The sequence below is a fragment of the Pollicipes pollicipes genome, unplaced genomic scaffold (assembly GCF_011947565.3).
Source record: "Pollicipes pollicipes isolate AB1234 unplaced genomic scaffold, Ppol_2.1 Scaffold_4002;HRSCAF=4701_pilon_pilon_pilon, whole genome shotgun sequence".
In the NCBI taxonomy this organism is placed as follows: Eukaryota; Metazoa; Arthropoda; class Thecostraca; order Pollicipedomorpha; family Pollicipedidae; genus Pollicipes; species Pollicipes pollicipes.
The window spans coordinates 28,490,256-28,501,906 of record NW_023596420.1 but is presented as its reverse complement, the minus strand read 5'-3'; the positions used below and the strand labels follow the sequence as shown (position 1 = coordinate 28,501,906).

The following is an 11,651-nucleotide window of genomic DNA, read 5'->3' as shown; positions in this document are numbered from 1 at the left end:
TGCAGCGGCTGACACCAGTCCGGGCGAGACGGCGCTGCGCTGACCCTGGTGAGCAGGAGCGGCAGGTGTGTGGTTGGGGATGGACCTGTGACACTGCTGGTGGTGCAGCAAACATTGTGTGATGGGGGATTTGGTACTACACAGGAAAATAATGCGCTCGAAAACACGCATGAAGCACTGCTTCTCCCTGAAGGTACATCGCTCCCCTAATCTCACGATTATTTGTGTTCACCAGTGTTGTCGAACTGAGATTACCAAGAACTGGTCGTAATATCACTAAAACGAGCAAAACCCTGTCTAGTTTATAGAAAGCCAGCACTCGCACCCCCTCCCCTCTCCCCTCCAATGAGACCCCCTCAGGCTTACAGATAGCAGTTTAAAAAGTGTATTCGCTGACGCTACATACTTCTTCTTCATTTACAGGTGTAGTTTTCCTTTCATTTCATTATCCTCCTAGTGTTGATGTGACTTTCATCAGGTGCCAGTCCCATAGCTGTGAAACTTTTGAACTTGCTTCGCTTGCTAGCAAGAAGCGCTGGGTCATGTTTTTCACCTTACACACATTCCACTTTTTGTGAGGTTTCTTGCATGTAGCGCCTGTACGTACTAGCATTGTCTGTAACGAATTTGACGTGTAAATACGTATTGAGTGTGGCGGCGCAAATGTTAGACCCCACTTCTTGCTCACAGCTTACAAGAACTCAGCGCCAAAGCGTCAGATAAGTAACCCCATGTATGAAATCTGTTAATCATGGTAAAATCTGAAATGTCTTTTTAAGAAATGTTGTTAATCATGTTAAGAATCATAAAAATCTTGTTAATAATGGTAAATATAAAATGTCTACCTAGTTCATGATTAATGTCATTGGAGGAAGATCGGAAATTACTTGACAACCAAGCTTAGAACTACTTGCGAATGTCATGAAATGGTCTTGGTGCGCGCAGGACAATGCTATGGATTAAAGGCTATGAGTTTCTGGTAGGCAGATGGTGTGAACAGCAGAGGTATATCGCGTTTGCACAATGTTGTGATACGTTTGTTCTCAAATGGGTTGTAACACATTCAGTGTGATCAACTTCCCAATCATGCCTTGGCTTGAGAGCCTGCTCTCTGCGTCATCGTTATCAGTCTACTCCGCATGGTTTAATTCGAATATCGACTGTAGTGCATTGGAATATCGACTGTAGTGCATGCAACGTGCACTACAACAAAAGGTATGTAGTGCACGTTGTGGTTGAAAGAAATCGCTGACGTTATTGGTTAGACTGTTGTCCTTCGGGGAACTGTAAACCAGACCAACATGGTTTGGAAGCCAATATTGTCATTTTTCCCATATTGCCCACGTCTCATTGTGAAGCTTAAGCAATATCATTATCTGTGTGCGTAACTTCGAAATCTTCTCTATTATGTGTGTAGCTATTACATTTCATGTCAATCCGTGACTTAGAGCCAGCCGCATCGTGAAAACCATGTCAATGATTTTGACGCATTTTTATGGAGTTCATTGTGGGAGTGTTTGCCGGAACCGTCCGCTTTGATTTTTGTCGTATAACGCCTTTCATTTGCGGTGGGAAACCTTAACTTTCATATCTGCCGACTTTCGTAAGCAATATAATTATTGCAGCATGTTGGAAAAGGATACGCGTTATAAATGTAATGACCGTTCGAAACATCATGAAAGCCTACAGAATAGTCAAGCCCATATGTTTTAAAGATGCTTCATGGTTGCACTATATCGATGTGATCACGAGCGGGAACGCGGAAAAAGTGTGCATTATTCACTCTTAACCGGCTTTTCGACAATTTCGTTCGTTTTATGCTTTACTCTACCATGCTAACAGACCTTCACGAGGTTCCGATGCTGTTCCTAGCCCCACTTGCCCCTTAATGAAAACGGAACTCTGGGTCTTGGCCCCCACTGGCTCTTTCGTAAGCACCAGCTTCTTGTTCCTGGATCCCACTGCTTCGTCTGCGATACGGGACCCGATTCTCACGGCTCCTTTCGTGAACCTCATACACCAGCTCTTGGTTTCCATTCATCTTTCCACAGCTGCCGAACTCTGGTTCCTAGTTCCTATCGGTTCGCTCTCGAGACACCAGGTCTTGCTTCTTGGTTTTCATTGACTCATCCGTGAAGGCCATATCAGCATTTGACACTTGTTTACCAATGAACAGATATGTCGTCTGAAATAAAGGATATCATGCATTGATTTTGTACCATTTACGCATGTAATCAGGTATATGAGCGCAATGCATGGATTTACACACGTTCCTGGGAAAACATCAGCTAAAATCCTGCCGGTTGCTGGTTCCTTTGGCTCAGTAATGTGTCCCGGCTTTACTAGACCATAAGTGTGATTCCAGGTAAGATTTGTTTCTTGCTGGATCTCTGGGCTTTGTGTCCCACTGGACCTTCGTTCTTCCTCGACTGCTGAATGTGCTGTATCCTAGTTTTCCTGGACTTTCGGCTTGGCTCTAGGCTCCTTGATTTGTTTTTGGCCCCGGAACCAGGAGCCAGGAACTTGGACTGGGACAAAATCTACAGAACCAGGCACTTGTCTGCATGCTGAATAATGTTCAACATACACCTCCTCGAGACCTCCGCTGGTAGCGGGACTCGCTATGCCGTTCCTGCCGGCCATTCTCCTCAGATCCGTTATCCTGGGGTCCCACTCGGGCATGAGCGAGCGCCTGGTTTAGTACGGTAAGCGTAAATGTTGCATATATCCCTAATGCCTCCAATACGCCTCTGGTCAGTCCCTGACATGACAAACGCCGCCACAAATTACTATCTAGAGCAGCATGCTTTTACTGCACAGTCAGCTGATATAAGCACCAGTTTGGTTGCATTACAAAAAGTGGTCCATTGTTGTTAAAGATGGTATCTCCAGCTGAAAAGGCGGCCAAACCGTTCTCCGCCTCCATCATCGTCCATGGAATAATTATCTTAATCAACTCAATTAGGAAACGAGTGGGGCGCGCGGGGAAGGAGGGTGACGTAATTTGACGTCCCTCTGGCGGCCTCTGCCCGTCTCCGCGCAGCTGAGGTCGAATGAAAGTGGCGGTGGCGCGACGGCGTGCCGGCTGCGACACGACCACGCGGGGGACGTGTGCGCAGAGGCGGTCACGCGGCAACGCATGCACGTGGTGACCGCGGCCCAGCAGCCCTTCCTCAGGCACGCCGCCTGAGGGCAGCGCGCATGCCCTGGTCGACTCGGCTGGAATGGTTGGGAACAGTCCCCCACGAATGCTCAATGTTCGGTCAAATCATCTGCCCAGCTCCATTGATAGGGTTCCTTGTCTGATGGACTGCTAGGTTAAATATGTGGTTAAAAAGAAAAGAAAAGCAGAAGAGAAAAGGAAAAACGGGGCCCGCCTGTCTCTTTGTGAATTGGTTGGCATAGTGTTGATTTGAATAGGACCGCCATGCCAGTGGTTTATGCGTAACATTTGTTGTTAATACAGAAACAGGAGATAGTTATCACCTTAACACTGCGGATTTCGAATTTCGACACCACTTTTCGTCCATCAGGATAAAGCACCACGCGAGCAGCGGACCGTCGGCAGTGCGTCTTGGAGGCGTAGGAACGACCCATGTCGCCAGTGCGTCTTGGAGGCGTAGGAACGACCCATGTCGCCAGTGCACACATTCACGTTCCAAAATTTATGTATTTTTAAATAGAGAGAGAGAAAAGAGAGAGAGAGAGAGAGGAGAGGGATAGAGAGAGAGAGAGAGTTTAATGCTCGACTGACTGCTTTTAAAGCCATGTGTTTGAAATATGACAATTTGTAGTATGTGAGATCTCTCCTGCTTATTGTGCGCAAACTGTTATAGCTATTTACATCAGTATCAGTTTCGTCGGTTGTCGGCACAGAGTCTATGAAATATATTAACAATATCCAGAAGTGGTATCTTACTCTCGAAACCTTAGGTGCGTTTTTATAGCATTTTGTGTTAGCACGTGAAAACATTGAAGGCACATGCTCATGAGTCTTGGCTCCGCTCCCTATTATAAAATTGGTGCCGCTATTTGGATGCTATGTGTATGGCCGCCACCCATGGCCGTCACCCGTAATTACCATCACATCGGCGCCACGCACTCTCGCCTTGCACCGGTCGCGGCAGCTAAAGTGAGCGGCGAAAGCTGCTCTGGGTGGTTATCCGGAGATCTTCATGGGCCGGGCGAGGCCACCCCTGGACCATAACCTATGGGCTTGTTGGTCCCCTTCTCCCAGCGTCGTGGAAAGGCCAGGCTGTGATATGTCGCGGCCCGGTGATCTCGGATATCAACGGGACCTGGGGCCCCTTGGGACGGGACGGTGTCTCAACACCGCCGCTGTGCCAAGAGGAAAGGTCTTTAACCGTCATCTTTGAACAGGAAAGGACGCTATCACCGCGGCATGCGGAAAACATCACGGAAAAACAGCGGGAAAAAATGGTGGAGCATTGTCGGACCGATGATGACGATGTCCGGATTTGCCTGTCAAAGATATCGGGGTATGTGAGATAACGTAGCAGCGCGCCTTCGCGCAGGACGTTCAACACGCGCAAGCTTCTGCGCCGCACCAACTATATCACCGCTCCCCACGGGCCCTTTTCGACGGATCGGACTTTTGCTCCTTGCAACTTCTTCCTCTTTCCGAGGATAGAGTTTACGCTACAGGATCGTAGTTTGACATCGCGTAGGAGATCCAGCACATATGGTGTTTCACACACGTGAGGAACGGGACTTTTAGGGAGCGTTCTAATCATGGCTCAGGTGCAAGAAGTGGTGTATCGCTGCACGGGGCGACTGCTTTGAATGAGGTGGTGGCCAAATTTGAGGCAGCTGTGACCTTTGCCTTTTGTAAACGTATGAGCGAATTTTTTTGCTAGCACTTTATGCAAGTAGGTGTGTTTCTAAGTGGGTTTAGAAAGTGAACTTTTTGAATCAGAAGCTTCAGAAAGCTGCTTAGGTAACTACCTGTGTTTGTTTATCAGTATATCTAGGGCATCTGCAGTCCACAGGCAAAAGCCCAGTTGCAAAGACAGTCCAGTTTTAAAAACAATAAATACATGAGACGCGCACACAGACAGTAACAAAAGCTAACCACACACGCACACGCACACATGCACATTACACTGGCTCACACATACACTTAACACGCTCACACACAACGGTTATCAAAAGACTGCTCCACGAGTGCCGACCAACCCAAACAAATCAGATCGGAATGATTTTGTTGGCTACAAACAGTCAGTCAAGTTAGAATGATGTAGAAAACTATTGCAGGCAACGGTTAAACGTGTGCCAAATATGTTTGTAACAGTGGCCCTTGCAAATGGCTCGTGAAAAAGGACTGTACGCCGAGAGCACCGGGTGGGTGTAGCCAGACCGTACAGTAACGTCAGGGTCGGGTTAGCGCATTCAAACTTGTGATAATATGCGTTGCATATAAATAAGGCGCCAGAATGAGTAAACCATGCCGTGATAGATACTGTTTTGAATTAAATGAGATGATACTCATGATCTAGAGGGGAACACAGGGACTGGCTACTCTAACCCAATCACATGAGAAACCGGCGTTGTAATTGTTCGAACCGGGCGAGATGGGAAACGGCGACACTGCTCCAAATAACGCTACTGTACTCTATCAATGATCTCCAATGAGCGTTCAAGACACGCAGCAAAGCCTTATGATTGAGCCGCCCTTGACGAGGACACGACGGCATTTGCACGCTTTGCATGAGCTTCGCTCTGTGCGAACCGATTGCCCTGGCCCAGTGTTCCGTGACCTGGTATCACTCCTGCGATCTGACGCTGCCCATAGCCTGACGTCATGAGCAGCCTGCTGTCATTCCCGTCCCGCTGCTGTTTGCGGCCTGCCCTCGGTGACGTGTTGACGTGTCGGTGCGGTCCCCGCTCCCTGGTGGCCGCCGCGGTCCGACTGGTCCGCTTGCCGGGTGGTCTCCGCGGCCGGACATTGCCCGTGATCCTGCGGTGACCTCCGAGTGGACAGAGCGTGACCGAGCTGACCCCACGCCGCCACCGGATGGGCGGGGCCCGGCTTTTGCTGGCGCCGCTGACGCACCCTGGAATGTCACCGCCCCCCCCCCCCCTCCCCGCCTCGCCTGGGTCACGGCTGGTTCACTCGACCGAAAAATTGGCCGCGCTTTGTCGATGCAACGCAATGAACCCCCGACAAGCGCGGCGTTTATTGATATGTAACTGATGGCCTCTGAGAGTCATTTGATCGATCGCTTGGCTCTCTTTGTCTCCCGGTGCGGCGGGCGCTTTTTTGGAGGGCTGACTGTTCAGATTTGTGCTGACGTTCGTCTGTTTGCAACATTCCAGACCACCGGCTCATTCGGGCTCGATCCGTACTTGTCACGGTGCACTGTGGTCGGCGAGAAGGCGCGCACAGCGGTTGAATAATGGGAGTGCGTTGTTTTTCAGGCCACGACGCTAGCGCTCGAGTCCCAAATATTGCGTTGATATTTCGCTGGCTTGACTGCAAACGATTCCCGTCCGTAACTGCGGCGCCAGATCCCCGGCCACTACGTGCACGTTAGTCGGCAATGTTGCGCCCCAGTGACGTCAGAGCTGTGATGTCAGTGCCACGGCCACTGCGTGCACGTTAGTGGGTTATGTTGTGCCCAGTGACGTCAGAGTTGTGATGTCAGTGCCACGGCCACTGCGTGCACGTTAGTGGGTTATGTTGTGCCCAGTGACGTCAGAGTTGTGATGTCAGTGCCACGGCCGCTACGTGCACGTTGGCGAGTTATCGTGCGCTCAGTGACGTCATAGATGGTATCGTTTGGCGCCGCACACGTGCGGCGATAGCGTACCCCGCTTTCGCACATGCCACGGCCCATATGACAGACAAGAGGTGGAGCTTCGTGAAATTAATTGGGTGGAGGTGGCAAAGCTACATTCCTCAAAACGTTAGTCTCACAGCCGGCTCCTGTGGTTTTTAGTAGTTGCGGGATTTGTGCCCCACAGTATCACGTGGCCCTAACAATCATGGAGGTAGGTTCCTCGAAAGATTCAAAATTCCATCCATGCAGCGCTTTGAATCCAGCGCCACATTAGTTGCGTTCTGCGGTTCTTGTGTCAGGTCGGTTCCGCGGTACTTGTGTCAGGTCGAGCCGACCGGTGTACAAAGTTCAGATGCAAATTAAGCTGACACACGACTGTGTTGGCCGATAGCGTTGTGGCGCTTTGTGACTGGAAGAACACGTCTGCACTCTGTCTGGCTAGAATTAGCGGGAGTTGAAAGCGTATTTGTACCCGCGCTGATGTTGATTACGAAATGACGCGCAAGGTATAGACAACAAGGTCTGCTTTCATTCGCTTTGTGTTCAAGGCCGTTTCGGTGCACGCCGAGTGTTTGCCATGCAGCAACAAGCATACTCTAGCCGCTCGCGTATATGTTAAATGAGTTGTTAAAATTGCAAAGCCGAGGCGTCGTCAGCTTACTGCAGCTCACATTCCCTGGCGGTGCTCAAGGGCAGACGGACCGGCGACACCGGCCAGCCACAATTAGGGGGTGCCGCGCGGTGGCGGCCGGTAACCGTGTTGAACGGTGAAGACCGGTTCCAAGAGGCCAGCGAATATTGTCCAGCGACACGACACTGAGTCCACAGAATGATGGTGAGGAATGGGCGTGGCAGGCTACGTCGATGGGTTGGCGATCTGAGTTGCAGCTCTTTGGTGATGCCACTTTTGGTGCAGCGCGCAGCTGTTCGGTGCGCCAGCGCCACTCCGGCAGCGTTTCGGGGATGACACGCCGCTAGACAGGGTGCATTAGGCTGGAGTCGTCCCTTAAGCGATTGCTGTGAGCTCACTGTCACAACATTGCCGTATCGAGCTCCGGCATTGCCACTCCTCGTCCGCACACGGTCTTCAACGGATCGGCGAGTATGTGTGGGAGCGTGTTGCCGTCATGCCTTGATGCTGCACTGCATGGTGAACTCAAGCGCTGTTTTGCCTAAAACTTGTGGGCCGTGTATCATTACGCGCCACCTCTCGCGTGAACGTTTTCTTATTCGTCTGCGGATTAGGTTACATCCATAACGCATTTCTTTTTTCGCTGCCCACTTAATGACTGAGGTGACCCTATGCTCTTCTGTGCTCAGCTTGGTCACGAAGAGCATCGCCCACACACTCATCACGTGGCATAGCCTATCAACCAACACACTTGCTTAGGTTTCTAATCCACGTTCAGTGGGCGAGCTTCTGAAAGCCTCGCGGAGTCGACACGGTCACTGCGTTCGGGGTGCGGAAGACGTACGCGTGTCACTCGCATGCGCCGTGACTCGCAGTGCCACGCCCGCCCGCTGATCACGCCGCTTCGGACGGAGCCGGCAAGCGGCGCCCACGACCGCGACGCGGTCCGCCACGTTATGACGGCCGGAAGGTCATGCCACGTGACCTTGGCGTGGAGCCTCCAGCAGCCGTCGACCGATCCATCACGTGACCTTTCCGTCACGCTGTTGTAGTGCACACGTCTTGCGACAGCGCGTCCTGTAGTGTGATCCCTCACGTGACTGTCAGCCGTGAGCCGGCGTGCTGCGCTCGGCGACAGATCTCGTCCATCATGGCGACGAGCGGCGCCCGGCGACAACCCCACCGCAGTGCCGAGCCGCAGCCAGCTCCACGCTCCGTTCGTTTTGGCGGTGGCCACGCCCACGCCCGCCCAACCGGCGGAGACGTTCCGCGCTTCTCACCGCCTGTTTCCGCTCGACCCTGTTGATTCGCACGAGTTCTCTGATGCCGTCTCGGCCCCAGCGCGCGGGGATGCGGCGTGCCCGCCACCGCGGCCCGGAGGCTGCCGGAGCGGGCGCCGTGCCGCTCCGCTGGCGTCCCAGACGGCCGGCGTGTTACCGCACGGCGCCGGCGTCTCGCCGTGAAGCGCCAGGGGCGATGCTGCCCGCGTGACCCCAAGGGCGCCGCCAGCCGAGCACGAAGCGTGCCGAGGACGCCGCCCATGCGAAGAGAACGACGAGGCGGGGAGAGACGCGGACGGTGCTAGTCGTGTCTCTGGCCGCGTGGTTACGTACGCTAGGAGTGGTGCAATGCACGGCTACTTTTGCAAAGGCGTAGGGGATGGGAGGTAAAGGACTGTGAACGGACTTGAAGTATTTGTGATTGTTATAAGGCAATTCAGCTCCCGGTTTTTTTTCGGCATTAAGAGTTGGAAGTTATGTTGAGCAAACGACCTTCAACACTCCAGGAGGCGCGGGTGAAGTGGCTTTGTGATGCTTAATGGCGATTATATTGGCGGTATTCAATATTTCCATCTGTGCTCATCTTCAAGAGCTGTTCTCAATATCCGAGCGGTGCCCTTGAGGATACGCACGGCTGGAAATATTCGGTAGTCATTTTAATCGTTATATAGCACTATTATGTTGTTTGACCAGCAACTCCTGGCGCATTGAATATCGTTAACCCAACACTCGTAAACTCAACAGAACTTTTGGTGATGTTGGCCAGAATCGCGGTGGCCAGAAATGGCAATCTTCCATCGCTTTCAGTCGACAGATCATCTCCTTTTCACAGGTTTTACAGGTTTTTCACTGACAGGTTTCATCTCATTTAATTGGTCAAAAGTTGCAACTTAAAATGTTGAACCGTTTGTGTCGTACAGAGCGAGGGCGTTGTCCGTTTCTCAAAAGTGTCGGGGAGAGTTGGCTTCTTGCCCTGTGTTAAGTCCTTCAACAGGAAAGTCTTCTTCGGTAATAGTCGTATCTGGCTAAGCAACAATGACGCTTGCACGGCTCTTCCAGCCGTTCATGCCTTGTAACAATTTAAGGAACCGGAAACAAAATATTCCGGAGTCAGCTGTTGTTTGCTTTAAAATTGGAACAGCCGTCTCAATTCTAACAGTTGTCGTCAAGACAGCTTTGCTATCCGAACACCGTACCATGAAACTCGCCACAACTGCTGTCACATCGGCCAAAGGCGCTAAAATTAGTGACTGTAATGAGTGATTACTGGTGGACTTTTTGCTCCGCCCGATCCTTTTGCTCCTTTGCTGTATTTTATCCCATGGAGACCCAAGTTGGTCTGGGATGCCAATCATCCCTGGGCCGTTGTTTCCATAATAGCGAAAATAATCTGAATTACATGAATGTCGCCGTGTCTTGTGTTTGCTCGTTCCACAGCGATAACTCCATGGTTTAATACCAGCCACCCGAAAACGCTGGTAATGAACTGAACGCTGGCATTGTACGTAAATCTGCATATTTGTGAAACGTTCCGTTCTGCTGCGTGCAGATCCATCCCGAGAGCTCATTGACCGTAACAGGTGCTCTCGTGAGGTAAGCCACAAGGTGCCGCGGTGGGATCTCAGATAGGTCCTGGACAAATAATCCGACCACAATGCAGTTATGTGCAGTTGGGTTAGCGATAGCTGGTTGACAATATCCTCAGCCAAGCTTCCTGTTAATGAATGTTCCAGGGAAAGCGCATTGTTGTCACTAATATGTCCAAGGCTTAAGTCGCGGCCTCAACATACTTTTTCAGGCGAAGCGAGGCTTCAACGGCTTCCAAACATCCTTTGCATTTTCACGTACGTCTATTACGTTTGTATCGTGTGGGGACGCATGTAAAATCAAAACTATCGCTTAGATCTCAAGGTCATCGTCACGCTCCCACGCTCGTGGGTGCTGATCCAGCTTTTCCTACCGAAGAACATTTAATCGCCATCTTTGTCAATCATTGTATAACATATACCACTCCCGCCAGCTCATGCGCCACAATTTGTGTCAAGGCTGAATAGGTTTGTTCTGTGTCTTTTCCGAAAATAAGTGCGCATTCGTTTCATTCTTATATAAAATTTTCTTCATTAATTTTCCACTCTTTTACATGGGTGCATGTATGCAGCATGGTCAAATAATGTTTCGAATCATATCTTAAGTCACTTCGCCAGTACGCTCCCTTCAGACGCTCACCCACGCACTGGCCTGTCATTGGGGAGCGTCTGCGATATGCGTGACAATAGCGGACGGGCTGGTGCCGCACTATTGTGGCGTGCCGTAAACGAGGTCAGAGGAGCGGGCTCGCGTCGCCACTTCTGGAGACGCCGCTATCAAGTCCACCGAGCAGCCTTGGCCACCCACTGCCATAGCGCCGCGCCACAATAAGCCATTGTCATGCAGGACCTCGCCGCAGTGGTGCTGTTGGTGGTATTGTGGCGTATCCCCGGACAGATCGGGACCTGTACAGAGGGCCCCAGCGGAGCTTTTGACGTCTTCCCGTAGCCCCGCTGGATGGGTCTTGCAAGGCTCCGTCCGCTCTTACCTGGCCCCGTATGTGTTTACTTGTCTCGTTAAACCCCGTCAGTTATCGCGTGGCTCCGTCCGCTCTGACCTGGCCCCGTATGAGCTTAGTTGTCTTGTTAAACCCCGTCAGTTGTCGCGTGGCTCCGTCCGCTCTGACCTGGCCCCGTATGAGCTTAGTTGTCTCGTTAAACCCCGTCAGTTGTCGCGTGGCTCCGTCTGTTCTGGTGTAGTCCCGTATGTTCTCGCATAGTCCGGTCTGTTCTCACATGACTCCGTCGGTTCTCACATGTCTTCATCTGTTCTCACACAGTTCTGTTTGTTCCAGAAGTGCGCTCACCGCTCACCATGCACAGCCAGGACCAGCTAGTGGAACAGATTGCCGAG

The 11,651-nt window shown here is 51.4% G+C and overlaps 1 long non-coding RNA gene across 1 annotated transcript in view; it reads left to right on the top strand.

The window, feature by feature from the left end:
* The first annotated feature begins 4 nt into the window (after positions 1 to 4).
* LOC119093850 (uncharacterized) overlaps positions 5 to 11,651 on the top strand; it is a 31,197-nt gene continuing 19,550 nt past the window's right edge. The window contains exons 1-2 of the long non-coding RNA XR_005093687.1: positions 5 to 48; positions 11,593 to 11,651. This is a non-coding gene — a long non-coding RNA (uncharacterized LOC119093850). The remainder of the gene's footprint in view (positions 49 to 11,592) is intronic.